We start from the raw sequence: 23,725 nt of genomic DNA, 5'->3' as shown, positions 1-23,725 counted from the left end.
AACAGATTCATATACTATTTGTGAGAGCTCTTCAGTGGGTTTCCAAGCACAATGCCCAGGATTTTCCCTGCTTTGCAATATTCTCTTAGTCTTCTCTCACCCTACCTCAGCACAAAATCATCCATCCAACCGCTGTACTTTGGGCACAACGTGGGACACGTGCGGGAATAAATGAGGATGAATCGGTCAGAAATTTACTTGTCAATTGAATACTTCAGGCCAAACTAGCAGATTCTATTTCTACTATTTTAAAACATAATAATAGAAAAAAAGGAACCGTTGCCATCTGAATATCCTGCTCAGAACAGGCACAAGAGATGGCTGCTCAGGAAATGCATATGGTAGAGACCATATGTACAGACCAATCTTTCAAAAGAAGGGTACAGGTATTCTCTCGAAGCTATTTCTTTCAAAGCACGAGATGCAGCTACATTTGAATTTTGTGAACACTTTGTCTCCCTCAATTGCAAAGATGCCACCACTTAATCTAACCAGCAATGTCCCTGCCTTGATCTACCCAGGCTGAAAATCATTGCTAAATAAAATTATTATGAAAGTATGAAGCCATGAAAGTTCCATTGTATACACCAAAGTATATGCTATCTATTTATAGCTTGAAGTTTTAAAAAGTGTGTAATTGAACTTCCCTTGAAATAAAAGAAACCAGGAGAAAATACCATATTAACAGGAATGTTTGCCTGTCTTTCCTTGACATTTTAAAGTCACCTCTCTAATTGTGAGAGTACTCAGGGTTTATATCTCTACTACAGTTGATTATAATAGTGTAGTCTGAGCAATTCTCAACAGCGGAAAGCAAAAATCCCAATTCATTGCAAAGTACAGATAATCTCCTGAAAATGGCAAGAAACTAACCAGAAACACCAAGTCTGGGGATAAGAAAAGAAACAAAAGAGAAAAACAAGAGTCATTTTCACTGACTGACAATGTACAAATTCTAGCATAATGACCAAAGGCATGAAATAAACCTATTTCCACAACCGATTCTTTCTCTTTTAGAACCATAGTCACTTCTATGCTAGAGCAGCAAGTGTTTCAGCATCCCGTACTCATTCCCACCCTGCTTCTCCCATGTAAATACGGACACTAACCACAAAAAGAAGTCCTATTAATGTAGCATTTTAGTCAGCTTCATTCAGTGGATTCTTCTCCAAACCACGGCCGCCCAGCCCTTCTCACAACACTATTATACTTTCTGTGCTAATCCAACTTATTTTCTAGCCGTATTAGCACGACTGTGCTTGGCCCAAGGTCTCCCTGAGCAGAACCGCTTCCTACAGCTGCACAAGCACGGCCAGAAAGACACAACGGACCAGACCTGGCCCTTGCAGACCTTAGTGAGGATGCGAAATTAAAGGTTTTCCAAGCCTGAATGTGGACACGGCCAGACGGGTGAGTAATCCTGTGGATTTCAGGGGGGCTGCTCACAAGACTACAATTATAACATGCACCATGCAAACACTCGCCCACCGTTTTCAAACCCATGAGGTTGAGAAATGTTTGTTCTGACATTTGAGAAATGCCAGAAAGACATTGAATTTTGTAAGCACTGCCTGAGAAAAGACAACAAATTACCTGTGTTTAATTTTCAAAACACCTACTGTTATTAGGAAGCCAGCTCTGACTAGGACTGTAGGACATGATGAAAGACACAAGTAATGGTTCTAGAAAGCTCACTTAGAGACTCATTGCACACCTCGCCTCTTGCAATGCAACAGGAATGCAACTAAGTACGCAAGCACAACAGAAAGTACCATTAGAAACTCAAACTCCAGGGTTAATACTAAATAGAAGATATTCTCCAGTCTCTCTATTACCACTTAAAAATCACCAGCTGTCAGTAATGTTCAGTCTTTCTCCAGTCTCAGTCCTCCATGACCTAAATATTCACTGATTAGTACTTCTGTGCATTTAACTCTTTAAGGGCCCCTTTTATTTCCACGGAAGGACATTTTAACAAACCAGACCAAACACTCAACAGCAGAAAGAAATGGTAAACCCTGTGCTAAAGGACAGAATTTAACACAGAATCACACAGAATCCCAAATGTCAGGGGTTGGAAGGGCCCTGGAAAGCTCATCCAGTGCAATCCCCCCATGGAGCAGGAACACCCAGATGAGGTTACACAGGAAGGTGTCCAGGCGGGTCTTGAATGCCTCAGAGTAGGAGACTCCACAACCCCCCTGGGCGCAAGATACAGAGGGTGGGACTAATGGTGCAGTTTTATACTACACTTAACCTTCTCCAACTGAAGGAGTCCTCCTGCCCTGTTCTCTCAGCCATAGACACTATATTCTTCTTGGTCAGAAAGTTTTTGTCAGGTGGAGACGCCTCCCCACGGTACAACCACCAACAGCCCCCGGGACGGGTCCCGCATCTGCAGAACCCCCGGAACGAGACGCTTTGCAGAGACTCAACTGGCCAGGAAGAAGAAGCACCAGGTCTCAATGATATTTTCTAATGGTAAAAAATACAGAAATGTCTTGTTCTTCAACAAAATACTTTCAGTGGGAATTGGTGGTATTGAAAGAAGCATCCAAAAATTGATACTTGTTCTTCTTAAAACTGAAGTCACCTTTACAAGCAAAATAACCAGAGTTTCACCTTCCCACCTTCTCAGACTGCAGGGCATTCAATACATTTAACCCAAGTTAAAACCTGGTTTAAATTGAATCAAGTTAAAACGTCTTTGATAATGAAAGAGGTTGAGACCTTTAGCTTTTTCAGTGAAGCATTTTTTCCAGACCTCTATCATTTTTGTGGAAAGAGTGTTTTAATGCCACATCGGCATTTACAGGGGAAACAAAACTTCAACTGATCCCATGCTTAAGTGAAAATGCTCCATTTTGGTTTCCTCATGGAACTTGCAAATGCAGACACTTTTTTTTTTGGGGGGTGGGGCAGCAAAGAACAATAGCTCTATAAATACAGGATTCAATTTTAACAATGAATTGTGAATATATCCACTATGTTGACTTTTTCACTTATTCGGAGTGGTCAGAAGGAGGGACCCTATACGTTGGAAAGCATTTTTGGACCTTGGATGCAGTTCTCCATTGCAGCCCACACCCCAACACACCCCACGTACTGGGAAACACTGAGAAGAAAATTACAGGGCAACCTAGCGCCAGTCCCTGACACAGAACAAAACCAGGCTCTTCTTAAAAAAGTCCTGCAAATGAGTATGATCCTAGGAAAGAAACAAAGCCTTGATCTCAGGTGAGTGTCAGTGAGCTCTTAAAGCACTACTGTTACCATCAGATGGAGTAAAGAGCAAAATTTAAATCTCCAGGGCACTTAAGTACCAAAAATGCTGTATTGCCACCTTCATTGCTAATCTGTCCTTTCCCCATAGGATCATGATCTCCCACTTTTATATGAAGTATTCACGTGAATGGGATGTTATACACAGTTGGTCAGTTTCTTGGTCACCTGTTTCTCGTTGTCCCTCTCGCGAGATGTCCATCTGTGCTTATCAATAAGTTTGCATTCCATTGCTATGTTCACCAAAACATGTATCTGGCTCTCCAGGAAAATGCAGCTAATATGAAGCTTTAGCTGACAGGCAAATTCACTAAAAGAGAAACTTGTTTTTTAACAAAACCAGGACATACAGGGATTTCTTTTAGTTTGGATTTCCTGAGAGCACCAAGCTTGGTTCAGTCCTTGGGAATAAGAAAGTTTCGGTTTGTTGTTGGCAGTTGGTTTGGGTTAGGTTTGTTTTGTTTTTTAACTACTCCTAAATTCATGTCTTTTCAAGTTTTTGCCTCTAGCATCTAAGGATCTTGAAAGCAAGGTCTGTAACCACAAAAGTCTGCATAACCTGACTCCATTAGACTCCTGCTCTTACTTGTTGTTCTCATCACTGTTTTATCTCATTGTTTTGAGCCTCTGGCTCAAACAAAATCTTTTCTCAGATACTTGAGATGAATTTCCAAAGGACTGGGTTTTCTGCACAGTTGCTATATTTGAAATGATAACATCAGGTAACACCAAGGAGAAGGGGAAATAGGCTGTGTCACGTAGACAGGCGGTTCTTCAGAGGACACAATCCTACCCACCTCTACATAACTCCTGTTAAAAGTTACTTGGAACTTCAACCCCAGCATTAGACAGAACACAACACTTTTCCAAATTAAAAAAAGTCATTAGATTATTCATGTGGCAGCAAGAAAAACATCAGGTTGACAGGAGCAAAGAAAACATTTGGCTCTTCATTTTCTCATGTCAAGCATGTACGGTAGGTAGTAAGATCAAGCCAAAAGTCACTGGCATGTTGTATTTGCTTTTCAGTTGCCTCAATACTGAAACACGCTCAGCACTCTGCCACAAGAGCAAGTAAATGCATATGTTCTGAGAAGACATCACAGATACTATACTCTAGTAAGTTTACATAGGTACAAATGAAAACTGCCAGGATTTTTACTTCCATTTACCCGAATTAGAGTGGTTTTTTCTGTCAAGTATGATGATAACTTAGAAATATTTAATTGACATTGAAATGTCGCCTTCACAGAACATCTACTACTACTTGTTATTCTACTAAATTCACTATAAACTACACAGGTTGCCATTACGAGTGTGAAACCTACACTTTCCCTCCCATCCCACAGGCGCTGCCGAGAGGAGGCGAAGGCGGCACTAGGGAGAGATCTCCCGTGAGGTGTCTGCTCCCCAAAGTAAATACTCACCTACAAGATTCCCTGAGCCGTGTCGCCCCAAAACACTGAGCACAAAGTAAGCGCCTGTCCAACTCCACACAGGTGGCTGTGGGAGTGGAGACCAGGTCCAAAGGCTGTCACACCGTCCCCAGCAAAGCCCCGGGACGCGGCGCCACGGCCCTGCTCACACAGCGCCGCCATGGCGCCTCTCAGCCCTTGTGCACGGCGGCCTGCACGGTCTAACCCTTCCCAGGCTGGAAAAATCTGCGAGTGGTGAAATGTTAGTGCCTCAGACCCAGCGGGGAACTGAACACACACCTCCCTCCACCCCGGGCAGTGCATCTTCAGTGAGTGTCAGCGCGAGGGAAGGAACAGCCAGCGCCACGTCTTGAAAAACCTCCAGCCTCTTCCTCCCCGGGAGGTGCATTTGGCACCTCTCAGCAAAGAGGGGTGGAAGAACGGGTTGTTTCTTGGCCACAATCAGATTTTTTTCTTGTTCTCCTCAAACTCCAGCCATGCATGAAGAAAGACGCTCTTCCACCTGAGCTGGTGCCCAACTTTGAGCAGTCCCCAGGCTCCACATCCCACTTGGCAACGGCACCATGACACAGGACGCCCCAGAACCATGCGGGAGCTCAGCAGAAGTTGGCAGGGCTGCAATGCCAGAATCATGGGAAAGGAAAACCCACAGCTCCTGCCACAGGTGCTCATGTCCTTAGTTGTACAGCAAATTATATACACTGGACTGTGCTTAATCAAAGAAAACCCTGCAAACATAATTTACTTTAAGATCTGGATATCATTAAAAGGCCCGTACTAACAGGAGCTGAAAGATACTCCCTCAAACATCTCAGAGAATGCACAAACAACAAATATTTATAAAACAACAAAACAGAAAAGGGGTGGAGGGAAAATCTGATCCAGGTCCCCATGTTGTCATGGTGACTTGACAGCCATTATGTACTTCAGACACATTTAGAAGAAAGCTACATTTTTACCCCTCCCCAAGCAAATAATGCAAGAAATGACAAACAAAAATCCTGCCAGCTTGTCAGAAGCCAATCAAACATTAATCCGATCCTTCCATCAGGCAGCACCCCTGAAATATTTTCATCAATTCTATTACTGCGCTGTGATTCATCTACCCAGACAACATGGAAACAGACACAGCAGAAAATTTAACAACCTATCCAATCCATACAGGGTGAGTATACTGTCTGAAACATTTCTGACCACACTTGTATCAGACAGGTTTCTGCTTTCAGAATACTTAAAAAATGATTACTTACAACATCATTTCATTCTTCTCTGTCTGCAAATACTGTTTGCAAGGAATAGCTTTTCTTTTACTAAGTACTACCAGTTCCACATGCTACTCTTATAGCAATGAAATAGCCTTAGCCTGCTCAAATATAAGAAAATCCTCTCAACATCTACACGCAAATGCTGCATAAATACAGATTTTAGGAAGCACGTACAGTGGAGATCATAAAATCAATCCAGCTCATTACGGCACAAAACACAACAAACGCTTTACTACAGCTTCTAAATTGCTCACACGGAGCACTCATTGCCAGATGCCGCTAAACATCCCCACTTCTACGCCAATAAAAGGCAAATGCATAATAGAGTCAAAGAGCAGGCATCTGTTAAGACACCATTTTCGAAATGATACCTGAAAAGACATTAAAGCCTCCATGAGAAAGCAGGATTTGCAGCAGGTCCCAGCACACACGCTTACCCGCGGCTCTCCCGCACAGCCCGCCCGCCATCTGCCCCTTCCCACCTCCCAGCCCTGCACAGAGGATCCTTCCCATAGCCCCCACCCTCCAAGTTAATCAATTAACGAAGCAAGATTGTTTTTTCCTTACTAAGCAACGTACGGACACCAGGTCACTTGAAGGTTGCCTGTTCTTTCCTGCTGTAAGGCCTCCCAAATAGCAGCTGCCCATCCAAATTCAGCCTTTTTTTTTGTTTTAATTTATTCTTTCAAAGCTGTAGGGATACACTCAGCCCTTGACAATGCCAGCTCGCATGATGAAAGAGCAAAAGTAGTTTTGAGGCTGCAGAATGCCTTCCACGGGTTACCATGGCAATAAATGTGGGAAGGGGAGGGGGCTGCGCTGCTGGCAACTGCTGCTCCTGGAGATGCTGTAGAGCCAGGCGGAGGGACGGACACCAGGGGAGAGACAGACAGAACGGGCTCTGCTACCGCTATAATTATACCTGCACTTCCATTTTCACCAAATGCCATGTAGTTGTAAAGCACGAAACTCCTCTGAGACACAAGGGGGATGCTGTTTGAAACAAGTGTGGTGTAAGAGCCAGAAAACGGGAACTTTATTTATGCATTGGAATCGGCACAGATTGGAATGAATGCTCAATTGCAACTAAAAATCGGTTGACAAGGACGAACCTGTTGCAGAGCTGAGGCTGTAGCAAGGATGACTGGTTTCAGGAAGGAGCATCAGCTTATCATTAAAACACAGGGTGGCATTTCAGTTACACACGACTATCACACACAGCACGAACCAGATCACCTCAGTGATTTTGGTGTCATTTGCAGAACTGAGAACAGCAAAGCAGGGCTGGCATGGTGACCGCTGCTCTACGGCTGCTCCCCAGCGAGACCCCGACTCACGCCAGCGCTGCGCTCCCATTAAAAGTCAGCCAAAATAATCCACGGTAGACTGAAGCCTGGCACCAAAATCCCAGCAAGGATGACCAATACAACTTCATCAAACTGATCAAATTTGATACAAATTTAATTTGTGTCCATCCAAGAGCCGCTGGGTACAGTGACAGCAACGCGATGCTTCTGACTGAAGCGTGATACTCACTGCCCAATATCTGCCACAAAGAACAGCCACTTCCACAGACATCAGCTCACCGTTAACTATTACTAATGTATTTAGATTTAGTCCTCATGCACTGTCTGAACACACAGGAATTGCTAAAGGTTTTTTAATAATAATTATTAAACAGAGAGCTCCACACTAGCCGCAGCATCTCCTTAGAGGACGCTGAGAAGCCTACGCTACCCAACACACCATTTTGGGTTTGCAAGCATGACAGCTAAAGGTGATCTACTCCAAATTCCATCATACATTTACTTATCATTTCCAGTGGGTTTGTTTTAAAAGTGATACCAAGAAGAGAGAAGGGCACCGACTTGTGGGCCATGCAAAAGGACAGACACCATGAGAACTGCTACAAAAGCCAGCTGGGCACACGGCTGGAGGTGCAGAGAACCCTGGTGGTGGTGGTTGCTCCAGCCAGCCCCACAGCAGCTCCTTCTCATCCCCCAGCCACACGTGGGGGGAAAAGGAGACACCACCGGGCTCCCGGTGCCCCTAAAGGGGTGGCTGATCTCCCACCCATGTGGGGCCGGGGGACAACTGGCAGGAGAAATATCTTAAGGTGGGTCCCTTTCTGACCCTCTTACTGCAGCCGTTTCCACCTTAGTGTGAGTTGACAATATACAGCTTGTGCAAGAGCATCACTTGAGAGAGGGAAAAAACAAAGTAGGAAAAAATGTTTTCCCCAACAACATCTCAGAGCAGGAAGATGAAGTAATATTCCATTTATATGTACAGCATCCCTAGAAGCCATACTGCTGGTACAGCAGTGGAGAAACCCCAGGGGCAGGCAGTCCATCTTCCTGCAGAGAGCAAACACCCTCATCCACAGATTTCGACCTGTTTTCCTCCCCCTGCTAAACAGGATTTCAACATTTCTTTACTAGACCACAAATCAAAAAGCCTAATACAAATAAAACGCAAATCTTAACGATTTGGTGACATCACAATAAAAGTTAGTTGCTGATTAAAAGGCGCCCAGATTACACAGAGCAGGTTTCCTGTGCTTTCCTGTGCTCCTACAGCTGCCCCGCCGTCATGTCTTTATAACCACTAATAGCAAATTCCACTCAAAGCAAAATCCCAATTCCTACGCAAACCCAAGGAAGAGCAGAACCAAATCTGCCAACACAAACACGGCAAAACACCATAAAACACCAACTGCCACAAGCAAGCAACGGCGAATGGCTAAAAAGGCTTAAAAATCCCCAAAGCAGAAAGCAGAGCAGCGCAGCGCTACTCTGCAGGGCTCAGCTGGGCCTGGGGGGCCTGGCCAGCCCTCCCACAGCCACCAGCCGTCCCTATGCCCCTCGTGTCCCCAGCCCACCGGGCAGCGCAGGACGGGGCTCATCTGCAGCAACTCATGTGCCCGTTGCCCAGCTGGCAGCTGCCAACCCGATGGTTTTGCCCGCTTGTCTCCTCCTCTCTAGGGACCTGTCCATTTGGCTAATGAATTCTGGAATAAAACAATCCTCTTTACCCCTTTTCTCGAGCTGCTCTGCAGTGAGCCTGCTGTCCCAGGAGCAACGCGGGACAGACAGCACAATCGCATAAACCTCGCTTCCGCAGGAAACCAGATTAAAAAGCCACACTGTCAACTACCAGGGAAACGGTGAGACCCGGGGAATTCACATGGGAGCAGCTCAGACCTATTATTATTTTCTTTAAAATGTAACCTACCAGGGGGAGACAAAGTAACAACCGAGGCACAGCAGAAGGTCAAGAAATTGCAAGAAGAGCATATATTGATCAGCAAAAGTCAAAGATTATACATATTTTTATACGTATATAAAAACCACAGGCATGTCTGGAAAGGCTAGCCAGGAGGTTTCGTGAAAGACTCCCTAAACAAATAAAAAAGCTTTACTGTTTTAGGCTTTCTAACAGCTAAATAGCAACAGTGGTAGTCAATGGTGCGGAGTCTAGTTGGAGGCCTGTATCTAATGCAGTGCCTCAGGGGTCAGTACTGGGGCCAATATTATTCAATATATTCATTAACGATTTGGATGAGGGAATTGAGCATACTATCAGCAAGTTTGCTGATGACACCAGGCTGGGAGGAGTGGTGACACTGGAAGCTGTGCTGCCATCAGAGACCTGGACAGGCTGGAGAGCTGGGCGGGGAATAACCTGATGAAATTTAACAAGGGCAAGTGTAGAGTCTTGAATCTGGGCAGGAACAACCCCAGGTTCCAGTACAGGTTGGGAAATTACATATTAGAGAGCAGTGTAGGGGAAAGGGACCTGGGGGTCCTGATGGACAACAGGATGACCATGAGCCAGCACTGGGCCCTTGTGGCCAGGAAGGCCAATGGCATCCTGGGGTGTATTAGAAGGGGGGTGGTCAGTAGATCGAGAGAGGTCCTCCTTCCCCTCTACTCCGCCCTGGTGAGACCACATCTGGAATATTGTGGCCAGTTCTGGGCCCCTCAGTTCCAGAAGGACAGGGAACTGCTGGAGAGAGTCCAGCGTAGGGCAACAAAGATGCTGAAGGGAGTGGAGCATCTCCCTTATGAAGAAAGGCTGAGGGAGCTGGGTCTGTTTAGTTTGGAGGAGACTGAGGGGGGACCTTATTAATGTTTATAAATATATAAAGGGTGAGTGCCACGAGGATGGAGCCAGGCTCTTCTCTGTGGCAAACAATGATAGGACAAGGGGTAATGGGATCAAGCTGGAACACAAGAGGTTCCCCTTAAATTTGAGAAGAAACTTCTTCTCAGTGACGGTGACGGAGCACTGGAACAGGCTGCCCAGGGGGGTTGTGGAGTCTCCTTCTCTGTAGACATTCCAACCCGCCTGGACACCTTCCTGTGTAACCTCATCTGGGTGTTCCTGCTCCAGCAGGGGGATTGGACTAGATGATCTTTTGAGGTCCCTTCCAATCCCAAACATACTGCGATACTGTGTGATACTGTGAACAGACTCTTACCAGCCTCCACTGCTGTGATTAAGTGCCTAATAGCAATGCTCTCGAGGAAGGGAACACACGGATCATACCATGTCTATAATAACAAGGCGAGATATCAGATGTGCAAAGCTGAGGGAAAAAAAAGACTTTAATCTTTTATAGAGAAAGAATAAACAGAACAAAAATGACAAGTGAAGGGCTATTTACTACTATGTGATCCTCCTCTAATCTTCTCGAAGTCTTTTATTAGAATTGTTCACACTCGAAATGAATTCATCTCTTGGTTGCTGGTAGCTTTTATTATTGATAACCTCTTGGTAGAAGAAGAAAATACATATATAATTGAAAAAAAAAAAAAAGAGAGGCCATTGTTAAGAATAAACTAACACTTCAAATCATGGGGAAAAAAGGGAACAAGAAGATACCTGTTATTTGTTCACCCTTTATTTAATACCCTGACAACTACATTCACCTGTGAATGAAACAAACGAAAACACAGTCAGCTTGCCTTACTGCAACACTATATATATATAAATATATATATATATATATATATATAAAATGCAGACACTTGACTGGCTGTGTATTAATAGTAACTGTAGTCGCAGGCAGCAAAAATCAGCAAAACCCCCACAAGACGCACTGAACCCCTCAAGCCATGTGGTAACACTGTACAAAAGAGGTGGGGTTTGGAACAGAATTATAACTTTTAAATAGCCAACAAAAAATCCACAATTATATTAATTTGTCTGAGAGCCACACAAGAGCGCCATGTGAACACATTACAGCTTCTCAAGTGAAACAACTAGAAGTGAAACGGTACAGGAGCTCACGGGAATGGAGATTTCCAGAGGTGTCTGTTGTATACGGGGACAGTCTGTGGTTCACAAATACGTATTTTTACACTTTTCTCCTGCACAGAGCTGAGTGTGTGAGTGGACAGATGACTCGGGATGCTTTTTGTGAGCTGAAGTGATCTTTTAAAAGATGACTTTTCACAACCCGCCTGAAGTTCTCACCATTTTAAACCCCATCTCTGCTAATGGGCAGCATTTCCCTCTCATACAACAGCAGAAGAGTTCTTCATATGCACTAATAAGGCTTACAGATGCTACCCTAAAAACTAAGGCCCAATCCACCTGGCGTTTCCCTGGTGGCATTAAGCCCGCAATGGGGTTTTATCACTGTCTGGTTGCAAGGTAAATGTTTGAAAAACAAATAAATGTTGAGCAAATAGAACCAGCTTTGCTGTCAGCCACCTCTACTGCCAAATTCATTCCTCTGAGAACTCCGCATCTTTGCATTTTCAGGCTTGAACAAACTAAACAGAAAATTTTGCCCTGGTCACGTGGATTTCTGCAACTTATTTCAGACATGCCCCCTCAAGAGCCTAAAGGAAAAAGAGAGAAGTTTAAATCACTTGTAGAGTGTAACTGGTGTCAAAAGGTTAAACACCCAAATAACTTTGGCCACTAAATTTTGCCGATTTTTTACCTAAAATGACAAAAAAATATTCAGCAATAAAATGAAATGAATGGTCTTCATACAAGAGACCTCTGATACATCCATTTCATTACCTGAAATCTATCAGAAACAAATAGGAAAGGTGTGAAGTGCCTTGTTTCTGTTCTCATTTTATTTCCATGGTCAGCAGATGCTTTGAAAGTAGAACTTACTTGTATGAAGTCACTGATGTGAGTTTTGTAACGTCTTCCAAAACATTTACAAAAGAGGAACAAAACTGGAAAGCAGAAGCCATAAAACATGACATGCATATTTATTCACAGTTGACTTTGCAATTTCCAATTCGTTTTTTATCAGGACAAAAAACCCACGGACTCATTTCCTCCAGTTTCCAGCAAAATTCATTATTAAAACAGTTCTAAATAGACCATGACTTCACATGAAAAACAAAGATAGCCTTTGTACAAGGGAGAGCACAGCTGTGTACTCTGAATGGTGCACAACACTGCACAGCTTTAGCAACAGCAAGAGCCAGGCCAACTCTCTGTACATTTTTATACATATAATTGTTAATTAAATATATGCACACATGTGAGCATATATTACATATATGTGTGTATATATATATATGTATGTATGTATGTGTGTATATATATATATACACACACCCCTTGAAAATCCCAGACTGGTTGGATTGCAGGGCCCTCTGTAGATCCCCCAGTCCAACCACTGCTAAGACTGAGGGGGGACTCATTCCTGGGGATCAATATGGAAAGGGGGAGTGTCAGGAGGATGGAGCCAGGCTCTTCTGGGTGACAACCAGTGACAGGACAAGGGGCAATGGGTGCAAACTGGAACACAGGAGGTTCCACTGAAAGATGAGAAGAAACTTGTTCCTGGTGAGGGTGGCAGAGCCTGGCCCAGGCTGCCCAGGGGGGTTGTGGAGTCTCCTTCTGTGCAGCCATTCCAACCCGCCTGGACACCTTCCTGTGTAACCTCATCTGGGTGTTCCTGCTCCATGGGGGGATTGCACTGGATGAGCTTTCCAGGGCCCTTCCAACCCCTGACATTCTGGGATTCTGTGACCAGTGTCTACTTTTAATTTTATTATTACTACAGAAGCACCTAACAATCCCAAAGGGAAGCAGAGATAGGCACTGTACAAATACTTACTAAAAACAGTCTTTGTTCACAGTCCAAACAAAGAATGCTTGAAAATGAAAGGGGGAGGAAAAAAAAGTGTTGCCAAGGCTTCCCAGCGGGAACAGCACTGGAACAGGGACTCCTGGCCAGGGGTCGTCCTGCCCGGCTCCGGGACAGGGCTGCCCCCCCTCCAGCACCACTTATTGAGCTGCTAGAACTGTTTCAGACTAAAAAAGTAAACGGGAGCCTTTGTTTGCCCACTCTCCAAAGTAAATAAATAAAGTACATGTATTCATAATGCACACAGCTCCTCGGTGGCATACAGAAGAGGCAGGGAAATTCTTGTGGGAATCCCCTGCTAAAACACTGGCAGAACATCACTGGCGCTATGGAAAGCAGACCCGTACATTAGTCACAGTCCAATGCAAACAGAATATGCAGTTCTGCGGGAAACAAAAAGGAGCACACACCGTGCAAAGAAGTGAGTACCACAATAGCATTTCATGCAAGAAGTAGTAAAAAGAACACAGTATTCTAGTACACAGATTCACTTGCACTGAGCAGTAAGTGTATCTGCTAAGAAATCGTTCCCTTAAAAGATTTAAATCAGTGCTTCCAAGCAAAACTTCAAGTCTTTCAAAGCATGGGCTTCCTCTCCACGCTGCGCTGGAGCAGGGTCATTCACAGCTGCCACGACAAGGTTTAACCTTTGAGAGGTCTTGTCCTCCACAACCAGAACAGCATTGGATTTACTGCCACAACTCTATTAAAAATTGCTTTTAAAGATATCCGTTGAAGTTGCTTATATAAAGCTTTATATCAAAGTAATATTATACAGAATAGAAGACATATTTTTATAGGGACTTATATGTAAACATGGGATGCTCTAAACAGGGACGGATCCTCATCCACGTGCCAAAACGCAGCAGTCTTAGCCAAAAACTGAAAGGTTCAACTGAATTAATTGAATTGCATTAAGAGCTATTTTTCAAGACTAAAGGTGCCAGAACCCACCAGAGGAGCTGGTTCTGGGCTCAGCACAAGCCCCTCGGGCTGGGGCGGGCAGAACTTACACCGCACCCCTGTACAGAACACTCGCTGCGCCCAGGGCTCTTCTGCTTTCTCTCACTCGCTTTGCAAATCGATTCAGAAGAAAAAAAAAAAACCCCACGGTGTTAGAAAAATCACCCTGCGGAAATTTGCACAGAACAAAGAGACTGTGATTATATTCGCAATTTTAGCAGAGACTATTACTCTGCTTCTGACTTCTGAAAAACGCGTTTGCATTCCGAGTTTTATTCTGCAGCTTTTACAATTATCTGTGCATGTGTATGCTTTCACGTAAAACAAAGCAGAGGCCTTTATTTTAATTTTCCCCTTCATTTTATCCTTTGTGGTAAAGAGAAAGGTTACAACTCACTCAATTGCTCATTTCTCTACCAGGCTTAAGAGGTCCAAACGACCCAGTTTCCCCGCCAGGAGCCGGCAGCAGCCCCTAGCATGGCAAATCAAATCCCTGCACCTTGCTACACAAGGGAAAAGTTAAAACCGTATTGATACAAATCTAAACAAAATAAAACTTCTGGACATTCCTATTAATTTGTCTTGCATCGATCAGAAGTCGGTGCCTGTACAAAGATTTGTAAAATTACAATCAACTCTAGACTGCAGTTTATCTAGAGTTTTCATCTCGGATTCTGGAATGTGTTCAATCATAACTAATCAGGCTTAATGATAATCTTATTATACAAAAGACTTTGAAAAAACAATCCCAAGGCACTTTATAAAGTATCATTTCTATTGACATGGAATAACATATCAATTACAGAAATTAAATCATCTCCCAGCTGAGATTTAGCAGGTTTTTGCTTAAGGGAACCAGACAAAGAAACAAATCAATGGACTGAATGATGTGATTTTGCCAGCTGCTATTTTGCAGCATCCTTACACAGCTGTTTGGGGAGCGCTGCCCCGAGACAACAGCCCGGCCCAAGATGCTTCGGACCCAGAACAAGCTCAGTATTAGCAGGAGAAGGATTTACTTCTGTTCTCTTACTCTTCACATAGCCATGAAACTACACCTTGGCTTGAGCAATGAAGTTACCAGGCCCTCTCGTCTTGCACTAACTTGCCTATTTTGTGTCACCCAGGGCTTCTATTTTGGATGTTGTTCTTTTAAGCACAATCTCTTGCATGGGTTCAAATGTCTGGCACAAGAAAGTCAGAAGTGTTCTTTGTCCCAGCTTGCTGCCAAGAGGTTTGGATTTGGGCTGGTTAGCGTTTGTTTCGTCCATACTAATAACATGCTTTAGACAAACATTTGGCAATGGAGTCTTGGCTCAAGAAACCCATTTTCTCAAGGAAATATCTTTCCATATCGCTAAAGGAATATGAAATAAAGAGAGGATCCCTGTATGGAAAAGGTGAAAACTACTGTACCGGTTACAAAACACAAGTTGGACCTGTTGCTTTTATTTTAAGAAGGATAAAGGGCTTCCGTAGCTCTTGCAGCAAGGCTGGCCCAGCACACAGAGCCCCAGAATTGCTGTTATTGGTCCCACAAATGCATCGTGACGCGGCTCCTCCAGAGCCCCGCAAACACCACTAACTGCATCTTGGGCAGCAATTATTCGCTGTAATTCACTAAGCTGAGCTTCAACAGATGTTTAATCAGGGCTGAGATTTATCATCAATAACTTCGTAATGCTTGCTTAGCTTTGCTTCTAATTAGGCATGCATAAACTCCTATCGCCTCACTTCAAACCTCCTTTGAACACACAGTTTACAAGTTGGGCTTGTTTGAGAATTACAGTTTTATGGTTTTGGTATAATTCTTTCATGGGGTTTTGAGACAAAACTGAAGCTGAAAGAGTTGACCATAAGCATTACAAGAGGAAAAAAGAGTGATGATAATTAAAAACAAAGGATTTGGCTAACAGAGGGAACGGAAAGAGGGAGGGCAGCAGGGAACATGACAAATTCATACCATGGCCTGTAAACTATTTCATACCAGCCCAGCTTTCCTGCGATCAGACATGGAATTCCTCTATTTTAATATACTGCCCAGGTATGAGGGGTGTGAGAAGCAAAAGACGAAGCGAGATGAGGCTGTGTTTTACGTCTGTGCACAGGATAAAAAAGACCAAGGGAAATTCAGATTTAAATTACAAAGCGTACTGATTATTTGATGCAATTTTGCCAACCCTCCAAACAGAAACTTTAATGTTCCTCCTGACATTTAAGAGCTTTTCAAACTCTGCAAAGTCAGGTCTTGTAGAATCTCACCCAGACAGACCACAAGTGGCCCCTTCTTAACCATGTTTCCCTTTGACTGAATTAGGCAACATCTGAAATTCTTCCTGGGCTAAAGACACATGAAAAATACAGAACTGTGGGAAGGGAAGGGAAGGGAAGGGAAGGGAAGGGAAGGGAAGGGAAGGGAAGGGAAGGGAAGGGAAGGGAAGGGAAGGGAAGGGAAGGGAAGGGAAGGGAAGGGAAGGGAAGGGAAGGGAAGGGAAGGGAAGGGAAGGGAAGGGAAGGGAAGGGAAGGGGCAGTGGAAACCCACAGGGTGGGCCACAGAGCATAAATCTGAAGCTCCTTAAAATGAGCAGTCACGAACAGAGGAGCAAGCCAATCCTTCCAGCTGTGCACACTGACCTACATTCCTGAGCAAAGGTCCACTAATGAAAATGACCCATCCCCAATTTTCCTAAGATTAATGTTAGGACAGATTTCAAACACAGGTGGACCTGCCAACATATATACCGCAATTTCACTAACTGATCATGGATTTTATCAGGGGAACATTATAGGAAGAATGTGCATAAATCCATGAGCTACACACACACACATCTAAAAGCAGAATAGTTGCAAGACTTATTTTTAACATCTGCTAGGCAGATGATTCCCAGGTCTTCAGCAGGAACTATCATTCCCCTTCACTTCTCCTGTTCTGCAGGTTTTTTGCCCTTTACTAGTTGGCCAAAGAGAGTAATAGGTTATATTGCATTAAAATAGATAAGGTAGAATAGACTAGATGACATGGGGTTTTTTATTCATTTTTACTAAAACATAAACCAAACAAAAATACTGGCATTGAATTTGAGATTTCAAAATTTCCCTGTGGAACACCAAGTTTTCCAAGATTTTATGTTACTCATCAGAAAAGGTAATTTCCAAGAGCAGAACACAGCACAGAGTGCTCAGGACTGTGAGGAGATCCTGCAACCCCCCTGCACAGGGGCTGCACCGCCCCCCACCTGCACCCTGGATGCTGAGTATGTTTAAGTGCAAAGAGTTTAGGTGGAATTACATCAGTTGCCATGGTTTGGTATTTCCCAACCAGGAAAAAAAAACAGCCAACCAAAAAAAAAAAAAAAAAAAAAAAAAAAATCATCAATAAATGTCCAATTTTCACTTCAGTCAATTCAGTACAATTACAGGATCACAGAATCCCAGAATGTCAGGGGTTGGAAGGGCCCTGGAAAGCTCATCCAGTGCAATCCCCCCATGGAGCAGGAACACCCAGATGAGGTTACACAGGAAGGTGTCCAGGCGGGTTGGAATGTCTGCACAGAAGGAGACTCCACAGCCCCCCTGGGCAGCCTGGGCCAGGCTCTGCCACCCTCACCAGGAACAAGTTTCTTCTCATCTTTAAGTGGAACCTCCTGTGTTCCAGTTTGAACCCATTACCCCTTGTCCTGTCACTGGTTGTCACCAGAAGAGCCTGGCTCCATCCTCCTGACACTCTCCCTTTCCATATTGATCCCCAGGAATGAGTCCCCCCTCAGTCTCCTCTTGTCCAGCTCCAGAGCCCCAGCTCCCTCAGCCTTTCCTCACACGGGAGATGCTCCACTCCCTCCAGCATCTTGGTGGCTGCGCTGGACTCTCTCCAGCAGTTCCCTGTCCTGCTGGAACTGAGGGGCCACAACTGGACACAAGATTCCAGGTGTGGTCTCCCCAGGGCAGAGCAGAGGGGCAGGAGAACCTCTCTGACCTACTGACCACCCTCTTCTAACCCACCCCAGGTACCATTGGCTTCCTGGCCACAAGGGCACAGTGCTGGGTCATGCTCATCCTGCTGTCCCCAGGACCCCCAGGTCCCTTTCCCCTACACTGCTCTCCAACAGGTCTTTCCCCAACTTATACTGCAACCTGGGGTTGTTCCTACCCAGATGCAAAACTCTACACTTTCCCTTGTTATATTTCATTAAATTTCTCTGTGCCCAGCTCTCCAGCCCATCCAGGTCTCTGATGGCAGCACAGCTTCCAGTGTCAGCCACTCCTCCCAGCCTGGTGTCCTCAGCAAACTTGCTGATAGTGCACTCTATTCCCTTGTCCAAACCCCCAATCCTGGGAACACAGCCTGACGCGTCAGATTGAAAATGCTTCTGTTACACATCTGTGCACACTGTGGTTCCTTTACTCATCACGAATGACATCAGAAGAGAAACAAGAATGTCGAGTAACTCGGAGAAAGTTACTTGAACCACTAATACCAGGTCACAGCCACACAAGAGCTGCATGGGATCCAGAGCCCCAGAGCAGATCCCGCTGAGCAACGCAAACCAGCTGCTTAATACATAAACACGGAGTTACAAATAACTTACCTGCAAAAACAAGTAAGGCAAAGCCACAGATTTATGTGCTAGCTACTTAAGTTGTATTATTTCAAAGATAATGTAAAAAAAAAAAAAAGTTAGATTAATCTTAAAGCTATCGAATTAGAACACCGGTGAAGCGCATTACTTCCAAAATCGTGGTGTAACAGATGACATTGCTTAGGCACAGGACCTTAATCATTCGTTCAGCAGAGAGTAAAGAAAAAGACACAAAGAAAAAAAAAAAGCTGCGAGAAAATAGGTTATTTGGCGGGAGGTGGATTACTTCATATAAAATTATGTGTTTTACTCACAAAACAGCCACTGATCCTTTTTATGCATCTATAAACCTCCTAAACACCACAGAGTTCCAACTGGAAGAGCTAAACGTGACCCATCTTGTACTTCTCTAATTACGAACTGTTTCTCAGGATGAACAGCAGTGAGAAAGTGCCACAAAAGCGTTGCTGAGATGAACACGGTGCGGCCGAGGCTGCGGATGCAGCCGCCTCCAGGATGGGCAGGAAAGGGCCCGAGCCCCACTCCTCCCTTCACCTGGGGGGCCCAGTCGATAAAAACACATCACCCAGAACCCTTTACAACATAGTATTTTATTGACTTCAGAAATATTGTGTCCTGGTTTTGTTAAGAACAAGTTTCTCTTTTAGTGATTTTGCCTGTCAGCTTAAGCCTTCATATTAGCTGCATTTTCCTGGAGAACCAGACACATGTTTTGGTGAACATAGCAATGGAATGCAAACTTATTGAAAAGCATGGATGGACATCTCGCGAAAGGGGTGACAAGAAACAAGTGACCTAGAAACTGACCAACTGTGTATAACATCCCATTCACGTGAATACTTCATATAAAAGTGGGAGATCACGAGGATATCGTCCCTTTTTGCCTTTTCCCTTTTCCTTATGGCCGACATTAGGAGAGGATCTTGCGAGTCGTCCCTGTGAACTGAGGCCAGTGACAGACTGAATCCAGCTCCGCTTGGCTGCAGAGTCCAGTCCAGGCCTTCGGGTGCCAGCTCTGCAGTTGCTGAGACTTTCAAGATTGGTTTTGTATATTTTGTATTATTTTCTCTATTCTTATTAGTAGCATTAGTAAAACATCTTTAATTTTTTCCAACTCTCTTCTCTCTGTCCTTCTTTCCCTCCCGATCGCCTGTCCTGAGTGGGAAGGGGGAGAGGGAGGAGCAAAAGGGGGAAGTGGGGGGGAGAGGAGGTTAACAATACATCTGCCAGGGTTTGATTGTCACCCCGCAATCTAAACCCTTGACATATTGCTACAATAACATTTTCTGGCGTATATATCCACTGTTTCCTACACACACAAAAACAAGCTAACACCAGAATTTAGTCCTCTGGCTCATCACAGCGTTGCTGTTCAGCTCTGCGTTGGTACAAACACAACAACCTTCCCTTGGTTTCACATCACGCCTTGCTCTGCACGGACAGGTACGTGCACAAGAACACTCTGCATTGCCAAAGATGGGTCTGAACTATCTACATATTTGTAATGTCTGTCACCGTTGTGGTAAAGCCTGTCAAGGGACCAGGGCTCCACCGCAGAAATGGTGAGAGTGAGCAGGGTGAGAAGGGCCTTCCAGGGCCTGCGCTCCTTTCGCTAACCTCTCATTCCATTGCTACTAACAGCCCAGCAAAAGGTGATGGTGATGGTGGTTTTAATACACTGCACAGCTTTGTTCAAAGCTTGTATAAAAAAGTCTCCCCTCAACTTTTTCTTTTAGGAAAAGCCCAAGTAGAGCATATAAGCACTTCTGATACACACCCCTAACATTTTACAAGTACCATATAAAAAATGAAAATAAAAAACCACTTTGAAATAAAATGCTCTGAATTTCACTCTCTTTCTAAATTAACAAAGGAATAGATAATTTCTGATACAGACCACTCATCTTCCTCATCTCTAAGCATCAAGTGTCATCTGGTGGATTGACACAGAACTGCACGGAAATAACCTGTCCTTAGAGCAAATTGTACTAGGCGAGTAAAAATAAACAAATTAAGCAGAGATAATATTTACCTGTGACCTCAGAGACGCAAATAACCAGACTACAAACCTCTGTCAGGTGCAGGTGTTTAGAAGAGGATCAGCCATTAAGACTCTCATAACACATCTAGGGATCTGATGGACTTACTCCACTGAAATTCAGGAAACTCGAGTTATTTATGACTTACTGTCCAAAAGCTACTAAAAAGCATTCAGAAAGCAACTAAAAAGCTGTGTGTCTCCAGCAAAGACATCAGAAAAACCTTAGTCAAATTACTACTTCTTTTGTTTGTAATGTAACCTGAGATCCGGAGCTTTAAATGAAACCAGTCACCTTTGGTGATATATCAAACTGTTCTCCCTCATGGGAGGTGGGGGGGGGAAGAAGAAGAAAGAAATCAGATGCCTTAATTAAGATCAACAAGTATGTTTCATTGCTTTAAATAAAAGAGCAATCACTGAGCTAGAAAACGAACTTCCCATTTATTTTCTGTGCCTTTTAAACGCACATTCTGGCCTCCTCTCTCTAATACCTCTGACATAATGATTTAAATAAATATACATCTCCTTTGTTATCATCGAAGTAAGAAACCAAGTCAAGAAGAGAAGAGAAAGAACAAACCCCTAATGAGTTTGAGGAAATAAAAACCGAACCTTCACCAGGCTCACCACCAAATGATTAACCTCAAAGTAACTGCACCCCTCCAAAAAATGGGATACTTTAAAGACATTGATCTTTAAATACATTATTTAGCAATCTTGATAAGCCAGCCGTGGGGCAGATACCTTTGGGAAACATTAACACTTTTCATCTTCCTAAAAATGTGAATCAAGTTACAAGGTAGAAAAAAAATCAACAGTATCTTCCCAGCCTTTCAAACCATTTCATTGCTGTGGAAGATCATGGCTATTGATGCCACTAAAGCACCTTTTAACTGTTTGAAATCACAGCAAAATCTGATTGCCATAGAAAACAACCCAGCCTCCACAACATGGTCCTGTCTGCCAAAGTCTACGGAAGCTGGAGTCCATCAAGTTCAAGTAATTAATCCAAAATTAACTTGATGAGCGAGGTACACCGTTTGGATACACAACCAGCCCACACTCCTACGCTCTGTCAGAGGCAGCGACACAAGGAGAGGCAATGTCCTGGTTTTGTCAAAACCAAGACTCTTTTAGTGATTTTTCCTTTCAGCTAAGTTCTTCCAAGTATCTTCTAAGTATCTGTATGTGAGCACACTCAGTGCGCACCAGCAAACAGGCGAGAGCTCACCTAAAAACCCTTCAAACACACCGGGCAGATGCCGGGTCGTCAGCACCGGTTTCCTTCCATGGATCCACTTCTATAGGCTGCATTCATTGCTGATGGAGACACAGCCAACAGGAGCTATTTTTATTTTCTTTGATATATTTAACCTAAATGTTTTACCTAAGGAAAACCTACTGCTAAACCTTAAAACCTAAGAATACATGTCAATAGGGACAATACCAAGTGGAACTTCTTCCCACTCCTGAACCGGGAACAAAAATGCTGCAAGAATTGTTTATATGGCTCCCCTTATTGCTGTCTACAGCTACCTGAAAGGAGGTTGTAGCACAGAGGGTGTCGGTCTCTTCTCGCAAGTAGTAAGTCATAGGACAAGAGGAAATGGCCTCAGGTTGCACTGGGGAGGTTTAGATTCAATATGAGGAAAAAATTCTTCCTGGAAAGGGTTGTCAGGCATTGGAACAGGCTGCCCAGGGGAGTGCTGGAGTCACCATCCCTGGAGGGGTTGAAAAGGCATTTAGAGGAGGTTCTTAGAGACATGGGTTAGTGCTAGAGTTGGGTTATGATTGGACTCAATGATCCTGAGAGTCTCTTCCAACTGAAATTATTCTTCTCTTCTTCTCTTCTCTTCCCCAGACCCAGTCTTTTCCCAAATCTGACACAAGAGAGAAGCCTACCTGCCACTGCAGCAGATTTTTAACAAAGTCCAGGCTATTCAGGAGGAGGTGAGGGCAAACTTCTCGGCAGGGATTTCTAACAGGCAGCACCCGCTGGATAAAATGTTTGTTATGGACTGCTCCCCTGTGCATCCCAGGTCACAGCTGCTCTTGGTAGACGCCGATGCCAGGGCTGGAGAGCTTATCCACCCGGCTGCAAGGGAGACTCTATGATTACACACTCAAAATGAAGTTGAAACCCTAAAGGTTATCCAAAACACCAGCAGATGCAGTTCTTCATGCAAAGAGCTGCCTTGCTAGTAACAAGCTAGCCTAGATCCAAGCCCAGCTTTTGGGCAGGCTTAAAGCTGAACCTCCCAAGACCAGCAGAGTTTCCAGCCAGTTCAAATAATCTAATCTTTTTTTTTTCAGACTCCAAATAAAATCCTCAACTGTCCCAGATGACGTAAGGAAGAGACAAAATACTGTAATACATCAGAGGAAACAAAGCAAATCCTCTTCTCAGCTTTCTCAATCGCTGTCAGAAATCCAACTGTGCTGACAAAGACCAAAAAGCATTACCTCAAGGCTCAATTCAAAGGTAGCTGATTCACAGTCAGATTAAAGTGCATGTACTGTATGCTAACATCTAAACATTCAGTTGTTTAAATAATACAGTGTAAGTCAGTACTTGAAACAGGCCAAGTTTCTAGTTCTCCTGATTAAAAACTGTCAAGCGACTAAGTGCAAAACATGGTCTGCCTAACTGCAGGCAAACCTGACACAATGGTCACACCTCACCTCCCAGCAACCTCCAAGTTCCACACCAGTTGTTTTGGGTGAAATCTAGAAACTCTTAAGGTAACTAATGAGGTTAAAATATTTAATTAAAAAATATATATATATAATAATCAGCATACTGCCCCATGAGTGTACCTCTGGTGCTCCAAGGTAGAGATACGGTCTTGCTATTAGTCCTAGTAGGATAAAAAGCTCCTAACTCCACACATAGGATAAGAGGAGCCCTCCTCCACAAACTGCAGCGCAGCAACGGTGCCAGAACCAAGCTGTGTTACGTCTCAAGGCCTCAGAATGTCTTAACACGGTGCCAAGTAAAGCCACTTCAATG

At 44.0% G+C, this 23,725-nt stretch overlaps 1 protein-coding gene across 4 annotated transcripts in view; it reads right to left on the bottom strand.

Annotated features, from left to right (window-relative positions):
- The window catches only part of FGD3 (FYVE, RhoGEF and PH domain containing 3), a 105,792-nt gene that overhangs the window by 68,184 nt on the left and 13,883 nt on the right, over positions 1 to 23,725 (bottom strand). The window lies entirely within an intron of this gene.

This window comes from Streptopelia decaocto (genome assembly GCF_964273445.1).
Source record: "Streptopelia decaocto genome assembly, chromosome: 8".
Lineage (NCBI taxonomy): Eukaryota > Metazoa > Chordata > Aves > Columbiformes > Columbidae > Streptopelia > Streptopelia decaocto.
The sequence above is the reverse complement of the archived record's forward strand: the minus strand, read 5'-3'. Positions and strand labels throughout refer to the sequence as shown.